Genomic DNA, 8,280 nt, shown 5'->3' with positions numbered 1-8,280 from the left:
GATACATGTATAATATATAAATAACTAAAAATGCGTATATATGATATATGAGATATATATATAGATGCAACCCAGGGTGTGTGTTTATAAATATTTTACTGATAGGGGTATATGATCAAAAATGTTTGGAGACCACTGCTATAGTCCTATAGTAGTACACCTCAACCTCATATTATTTTGCTGTTAACTTAGACTTTACTGTATATAGTGGCTGTTTTCCCAAATATTTTCTTACTGGCATATTCTTGGAGATTGAGCATTGCCAAAATCTTTATTCATAAGAATCAGAAAGGGAATTAGTGTTTTTAATATTTAAATTAATCGTGTGATGGCTTCACATCTTCTTGACCTTGATTTTTCACCCACCTTCCCCTCCAAAACCAAACCAAACCTCAAAAACTACCATCCTCCTTTTCCCAAAAAGCCCCTTGAAAACTCCTGAGTAGTGACTCAGTGGTTTTCTGCTTATGTATTTTCAGGTGTTCCCTGACATAGAGGTAAAGTTATATTTTGTCTTTATTTACAGTCCAAGTCAGCATCCAGATTTTTTTTATGTGAAACCTTCAATTCAGGATAGCTTGACTGGCTACTTGTGCTTTTGTTGTGTCTTCCAACTGAAAAGGTACTTCTGTTTTTTTGTTGGGTTTTTTGCTTGTTTGTTTTCAATTCACTGACATCTCAAGAGAAGATCCTGCTAAAACAATGCATTAAACTAGAGATTATAGTGAATACAACAAACCAAAACAGAGAGGAAGGCTGTGAAATCTTTTTAGATGAGTAAAAATGGTGATGAAATCATCTTGCCAAAAACAAGTGATGTTGCACAGAATGTTAAGAGATAATAAGAACCTGGGCTATAAAAGAACTTGTTAAAGGGAGTATTCCAAACTCAAAACTTCTGTAATATACTTTGTAAATAGACCAAGAGCTATAAAGAAAGTTGCAGAGCATTATCAGCTTGCATATTCAGAAGATTTCTGCTGTTACACATTGATAAGTTGCACTATATCATATAGCACTTCAGGGAAAAAAAAAAAAAAGATCAATTTAATAACCAAGAGATGATAAAATTTAAAAGAAACAAAAGAGGGGGCATCTAATCACTATATTTTCTGTTCCTCAGGGTGCTCAGTTATAAAAGAAATAATTGATTTTCTCTCTTAGAAAAAATTAGTGTAAACTAAACATGATCCTTCACCTTTTCTTTTTTTTTCCTGCTGTACTCTTCATGTAGGAAATTCAGCTGATTCCACTTTTTTCACTTAGCTGTGGAACTTGGCCTGTACAACATGAATAAATACAGGAGAGAGTAGTCAGTGAAATGTTAAATTAATTAGTTTTTTCCATCTGGATTATAATATGTGGTTTTAACCAGACATGTAATAGTATTTTACCACTAAGTAAAGTTGGGAAAGCCACCAAGCAAAAAAAAAACTGAGATTTTTTTGTTTGTTTGTTTGTAAGAAAAAAAAAGCCAGTCAATCAACTTCTTCATGTTTGGGAATCCCCTTTGTCAAGCTCAGGGTGTGAAATACTAAAGGGTCAATATAAACCATGTTAGATGTTTTGGAAATCATTTGAGGGTGTAAATCCTGCTGGGCATTGCCAAGAACAGGAAATGCTGCAGTGAGGGAAACAAGCTGTAGCATAGCCCCAAACACTGAAGTTACAGTTGGCCCTGGGGGATTCAATCTGTCTCCTGTGAACAGAAAGTACCACTCCTCAGAGAGAATCCTTAATAAGAAACTGAAAACCTTGCAGTTGGAAAGAACAAGTCAGGTATCTAATGGCCCAGAAATTTTCTTACAGAACATAGAATTGTCTTAGGGAGGACACAGTGGCTGCCCTTTATAAATACACATTTGGAGCAGGAGAATTTTGAGGACAAAATCTGCCCATCCCCTAAAACAAACCAAAACAACAAACTATCCTACACCACAAAAACCAAATTAGTAGATTCTTATATTAATTAAAATTGAAACTGCGTTGTCAGCTGAAGATACATGCTGTAAAAAATACATAGCAATACTTCCTGATGCAACAGGAGGTTTCACTAAAGAACCCAAATATTTTGAACTGAATGACTTTTTGGTATTTGAAATGCCATTCTTTCCTATTTCCCTAACACCCTGTGATCAAAATCACATTGCTCACGAAGAGAAAACATTTCTTGAAAACAGGTTGAACATTACCAAAAAATTGAGTCAGATTTGATTTATTGTCATCTTTTATTCCAATATTGTCCAAACAAGCATTTCCAGATATTTACTTAAAAAAATAAATCTAGAAATGAGGCCTTAAAAGAAGCCCTCAAGTTAAAAAGGGAAAATTGTTTCACTTTTATCTTCCAAGAGGATAGGAGTGAAAGAAAAAAAAGAAGTAGTATTATTTTTGTCCAAAAGTTGGATTTACATCACAAAATATGGGCAAGACATAGAGGTTTGAGATCCACATATTATTCAGTAACCCCCTCACTTCAGCTTCAATTAAAACCATATTTTTCTTGATTATTTAAACTCCTTAACTGCTCTTGTCAAACTCTCTCCACCCAAAATTCTGGATCAAATGAGACCATTTTTCCCCCCTCACCGTCCAGGTGAGAAGAGCTTCATAGATCCTGGCCCTTTTTATGCTATGTCTGATCTCTGAATGCATTGACACATCATTTCATGTAATGTCTCTGATTTACATTCACAGACTATGTATCCTATTGTTGGACTAATGTTCTTTAATCAACAGCATATTTTTGAAAATGTGTGTTGCCTTTTATTTTAAAGAATATTCTCCTTACCAGGACAATAAAGTATTAAAAATACACTGAATAAAGGATTACTTTTGCCTTTATTTTTTATTATCTGACACAACCTGAAAACCACTTCCTGTTAGCATAAAAAGAAGTCCTACTACCATTTGCACATTCCTGTCAGAAGGTGTTATCAGAGTAAGCTTTTAAAAAGTCTTTTTCCATTTTCCACATATCTGCTGATTTCCATTTCATGGTGTACCTAACTATACCACAAATACACAGCATACACAAATTCCGTATTTTCTGTCAGATGCTAGAGTTAAAGCTACAGTTAAAGCAAGCTGAATTTTTTCTCTCTTAGGAGAGAAACCAGTAAATCAGAGACTGCTTCCCTGTTGTTAATGGCTTTGGGCATTCCAGCAGATTACCATCACACAAGAAACCTAACTTTTTTTAAAGCTGTAAATTTTTTTATGCTGGTTTATTTTTTCTCCTTTGATAATAGTTTATATTTTACAAAACAAGCTGTACGTTGGAAGAGGATATGCAGAAGTTGACTGAAGGAAGGGAGGAAGGGACAATTTTCAAGGCTATTCTCCCCTACTATATGTAACTTTTGAGTTAAATTATCAGACCACACTTCTTCCTTTTGCTTTATGCAAAATACTAAAAAACTCTCAATCAACAAACAAACTATAAATTGTATACTAATTAGCTCTTCAAACCTTCCATCTAATGAAGAAAGATTTAGCAAATCTTAGTTAATGGAAAGCTCCTTTTAGATCACCATATAGTGTAAAAGAACCTTTCCATGTGCATAAATAACAAGATAAAATTTGTTGTCTTTTAGGATATTATGATGGAAGTAATATGAAACAAGTGTATTATTCCATTTATATGGAACTTACGTTATTCCACTCCATTTTATTCCCACCACATTTGGACTACTCTACAAAAGAAACTTGGTAGTTGCTTGGTTTCAGAAATGATCACGGCACCAAAGGATGTTTAGATGCTTAAATTGAAGAGAAAGCAATAAGAATTGACCACCTCTGTGTCTTGGATGACTTGTGTCTCACTCAGATCCCAGGCTTGATGAACAGATTCAGTTAAGTCTCACTGGTCTTCAGCAAGGTAGTGATAAAAGATTTTGTAACTTTTGAAAACAAAGGTAAAATCCTAGATCTTTAAAAGTTCTTCTGAAAATACCATTCTTTACCCCTTTTAAATTCAATACAATATTTTCAAGAGTAACCACTGGAGAAACATTCCCTTCCTTTCCTGCCCAGAATTCCTAGCCAAGTAATGCTTTGTCTTGCTGTGGGGTTTGTTTCCATTTCTGTTTGTTTCGCTTTTTTTTCCCTTGTTTGTTCATTGGGTTTTTTAAATTTTTTTTTTGTTGGTTTGTTTACAGGTTTTTTTCCTTTTTTTTCCTCCCAGGGAAATGGCACTTGAGAAATTTGAGGCATTTAAAGCTAGTTTTCATTTTCTGGAAGACTGAAATAAATTGTACAGTTACTTAAAAAAAAAACCAAACAAAAACCCAAAAAACAACAAAAACAAACAACTTCTTCCAGCTGTCCTGGCAGGAATCTGAATCCAGAAATGGGAAAACATAGGTCTTTCAGAAAGAGAAGGGTGTATGAGTTCAGACAGCTAATTCAAACATGTTCTTACTTCACATGCAGCCACTCTGCTAAAGGTTGAACATGAAAGGTATTGTTCAGAAGAAGCATGAAGTCTTCCCAACACTGCTGTGAGCTGAATGAAATAATAATTATAGTAAAGTATGATTTCAAAGAAGTATTGGCATTTCATATTGCAGGCCTGACAGTTCAAGCATCAGCTACAGCAAACTGAGGAACATGACTAGAACTCTCAACTTAGAATTCAGCCTGATTTCATAAGCCCAACCAAGTTTTGAAAGCTCCTGGAAAAAAAGAAACTAATAATAATAATTAAAAAAAAAAAAATAAAAATACACCACATCCCCGTACACTGACAAGAAGAGTCTTTAAAGGTTATTCTATGTACGCTGCCCTTTCCTGAGCAGGAAAGATCTATAATGGCAAAAAGAGCTACCCAAATGTCAACAAGCAGGAATGAAGATATCACTCCATTTACATTGTAATATGTGGAAAACACTAAAGCGAATAAGCAAAATTTCGAAAGGATTTTAAGGCTACTGACTAAAAGAAATAGGAACTTACACTGATCAGAGCATGATGAGTGCAAGGAGGGGAATTGTCTGGACATTAATGATGCTACTGACCCAAAAGCAAGATGAAGAGATAAACAACCCTGCCTGGAGACTAGTGCTCAAGAATAACAGCAGGAAATAACCAGCAACAGGAAATGATTGGATTAAATAATTGAAAAAAATGTTTTGTTCAAACCAGGGAATTGGTGACAGAAAAACAGCATGAAAAAGAGAATTTACTCTTCACTAGAAAGATCCTCAAAAGATCACAGAGGAACAACTGTCTGTAGGTTCAGCTGCTGTGCAGAAAAGAATTATGATCTCCTGTGAGGAAGCACTGGAGCCTTGTCCTTATGGCTGGACCCTGGGATAAGGTAAGGTACATGCTGTACATGATTTGGACTGTGATACACCCAGTGTCCTCCTTATCAGTGATCTGAGCCCTTCTCAGGTAGCTCTCAGGAAGGTGCACCATGCAACTGTGAGCAGGAATTCTCAGGTGTGGCTGTAGGAAACAACCATGCCATGTGTGAGATGCATGTGTTTTGGGCATTACTGGTTGTGTTTGAGTGGTGGGGGTTTTTTATTTTTGTTTTGTTTTGGTTTTTTTTTTTTGTTGTTGTTTGTTGTTTGTTTGTTACTATAGCTACTTTGATTATTTTTTATTAATTTTATTGAAATGTTTGAATTAAGCAAGGTTTCAACTATTCTCTGGCATGTTAACCAAGGCAACAGCAAGATGAACCTGAAAATCTTTGTGTGTGTTTCTGTGGGGGAAGAACATGACTCAACACATTGTAGTGCCACCAGAGATGGAATAAGATTCCAAATGTCCTCTCTTAGGAAAAATGAAAGAACAGATCAGTCCTATGAAGTTTTGCAACTGAAGTAGAGAAGTAGATAAAATTATTGAAAATGGAAAAGAACCAGACAATAGTTAAGAGAAAGCAATTTGAAAAAATTTGAAAGAATGAAATGGAGGGGAACTATTAATTTTTATATGGCACTGAATTACTGTTATTACTTTCTGAAGAATGTGTTCTTTTGCTGATTACTTCTTAGGACATTGGGCAGAATAAAATATTAAATTTACACTGGATTCCAACAGTGCAGCACAGTTCATTTCAAGTTTTGTGAGTTGACACTAGGTGAGATGTACATTGCTTAATATACATATTCATTTTTCCTAGACTTAATTAACACCTGGATAATTAATAAAATCATCTTTGCCTGGTTAATAGGAGGGCTGTGTAGGACGGCTGTGCTGTTCTCCTGGTTTACTTCTGGAGTAATCAAGATCTACATACACACGCTTTATGGTGTTTTCCTAATGTTTAAAAACGAAGGGTGCACTTCTGTCATAGGTTAGCCAGCATAGTCCCGGAAGGGATGTCCTTGCTGAGGGGTGCTTACAGTTTCCTCTGGGAACTGATAGAACCTATCAGCTGGCCAGTTTGAATATGGACAATTCTCTAAGCCACTTAAAGTTGTGACCGCCTCTGTGATCCACACTTAAGAACAGACAAACTCCCCCCCAAGCCCTCTCTCGTTTCCGGCGCTGGGACAGGTGGCTGCGGGCCCCGTGTGGGGGCCAGCGGGCCCGGCCAGGCCCTGCTTGGGCCAGGCCGGGCCGGGCCACGGCCATCCTGGAGCCATGGACCTGTTCCAGCCGTGGAACCCCCCCCACTGCCTTGCCGTGGGCAGCCGGAGCAGCTCGGCTCTCCCCCCTCTCCACTGCGATGAGAAAAATTCAACATTCCAGCTGCAAAGCTGCAAGGCCGAGGTGAGATTAACCCTTTTATTGCTGTGAAGAGCTGAAAACCTGAGGGGAGAGAGAGGAGATGCTTAAAGCTGAAATTCTGTTGTGAAGCTATGATATATCAGAGTATCCCGTTGTAATTTCATGAAGATCTGGGGGGTGGAGTGTTCAACTCGTGAGCAAAAGCACCTGCGCTGAGATAGGCAGATGCTGACGCAGCTGTAATTTCATGAGAAGTTTGGACAGGGAGAGATGAACCAGATGAGGACTTTTGCTCCAAACGGGAAAGGAGAAAACCTCAGTCCCTAGAGATGAACCAGATGAGGACTTTTGCTCCAAACGGGAAAGGAGAAACCTCAGTTCCTAGAGATGCTCCCAGAGATAGTCCTAAAGATGAAGATGATGAAGACCCTTTGCTCCCAGGGAAGGAGAAGGACCTCTGTTTTTGTTTCTGAACGGCTCAACCTTAAAATTGTACCCCAAAAAACTTCAAGAGTGGACCCTCGAAAGCAGTTGCGGGAAAAGCTGCAAGTCGGGGGAAAGGACTCACACGCAGGCAGAGAGACTCCTCTTCCTAAATGGACTGAACAATATTTGGAAGTGGGTGGCTGTCTCATTGTGATAATGTGTTCATAGCATGAGCAAGAAGAGACTTCTCTTTCTAAATGGACTGAACCAGGTTATTATGGAAGTGGTAAACAGACTGAACATCTTAAGGGTTGTCTTTTTACATTGTCAGTGGGAGAAGGGAGGAAGGTGGGGGGAGGAGGAGAGTTCTGAAGGTGGTGTAATTTTTTTTTCTTCTTTTAGGTCTGTTAATAAACTTCTTTATATTCTTTCAAGTTTGGTGCCTGCTTTGCATTTCTCCTAATTCTTATCTCACAGAAGGTAAATAGTAATGAGTATTTTGGACCAAACCACTACACTAAATTGGTGTTTCCGCCCGGTTACAAAACCCAACCCGCTACAACTTCCTTTTATCCCTTGAGCAGCACTGCACAGACATGGAGCACTGACTGCAGCTTCATCCGGCATACACACAACGTTACTGACTTTTCTTTGAAAGATACTTACGCAATTGGACAATTCCAAATTAACCTTGGACCACAAACAGGAAGCTCATCTTAAGGCTCAGTTAGCTGATGATGTTTCATCAATAGCAATTAAAAAAAAATCTTGCAAATTGATTTCCTCTATTTTTCTTTGCTGTGGATTTGGTATCAAGCCCATTGAAGTCAGATTCCCACAGTTTTCCAGTTAGCAGGTGAGACAGGAAGAAAGAAGACACTCCTAATTCTCAGGTAAAGCAATTGTTTACTTTTCATGAGGTCTCACTGAAATCACAGAAGCTATTCAAGAAATAAACTCCCCATTATTTTACATCTTGACTAAACATTGATTGTTGTTCTGTTTTTCTGAAGTTAGTTATTGTGTCCAGTTCAATTTACCTCAATACAGAAGTTTTTTGAATGCACCTACCCAGGTTAAGAGCCAGAATTATATGTTGGCATTGGATATTTCTAGGGGCTAAAATCTAGCTAAAAGCAGTAGCATTCATCTTGCTTGCCTGCAAAC

At 37.5% G+C, this 8,280-nt stretch overlaps 1 long non-coding RNA gene across 1 annotated transcript; it reads left to right on the top strand.

Moving 5' to 3' along the window:
* The first annotated feature begins 467 nt into the window (after positions 1-467).
* LOC125321741 lies at positions 468-6,394 on the top strand. Its single transcript, XR_007201664.1, has 3 exons — positions 468-622; positions 4,187-5,320; positions 6,137-6,394. It is a non-coding gene; the product is annotated as an uncharacterized LOC125321741 (long non-coding RNA).
* The last annotated feature ends 1,886 nt before the right edge of the window (positions 6,395-8,280 follow it).

Source organism: Corvus hawaiiensis, chromosome 2 (genome assembly GCF_020740725.1).
Source record: "Corvus hawaiiensis isolate bCorHaw1 chromosome 2, bCorHaw1.pri.cur, whole genome shotgun sequence".
In the NCBI taxonomy this organism is placed as follows: domain Eukaryota; kingdom Metazoa; phylum Chordata; class Aves; order Passeriformes; family Corvidae; genus Corvus; species Corvus hawaiiensis.
This window is presented reverse-complemented; position numbering and strand designations above follow the sequence as displayed.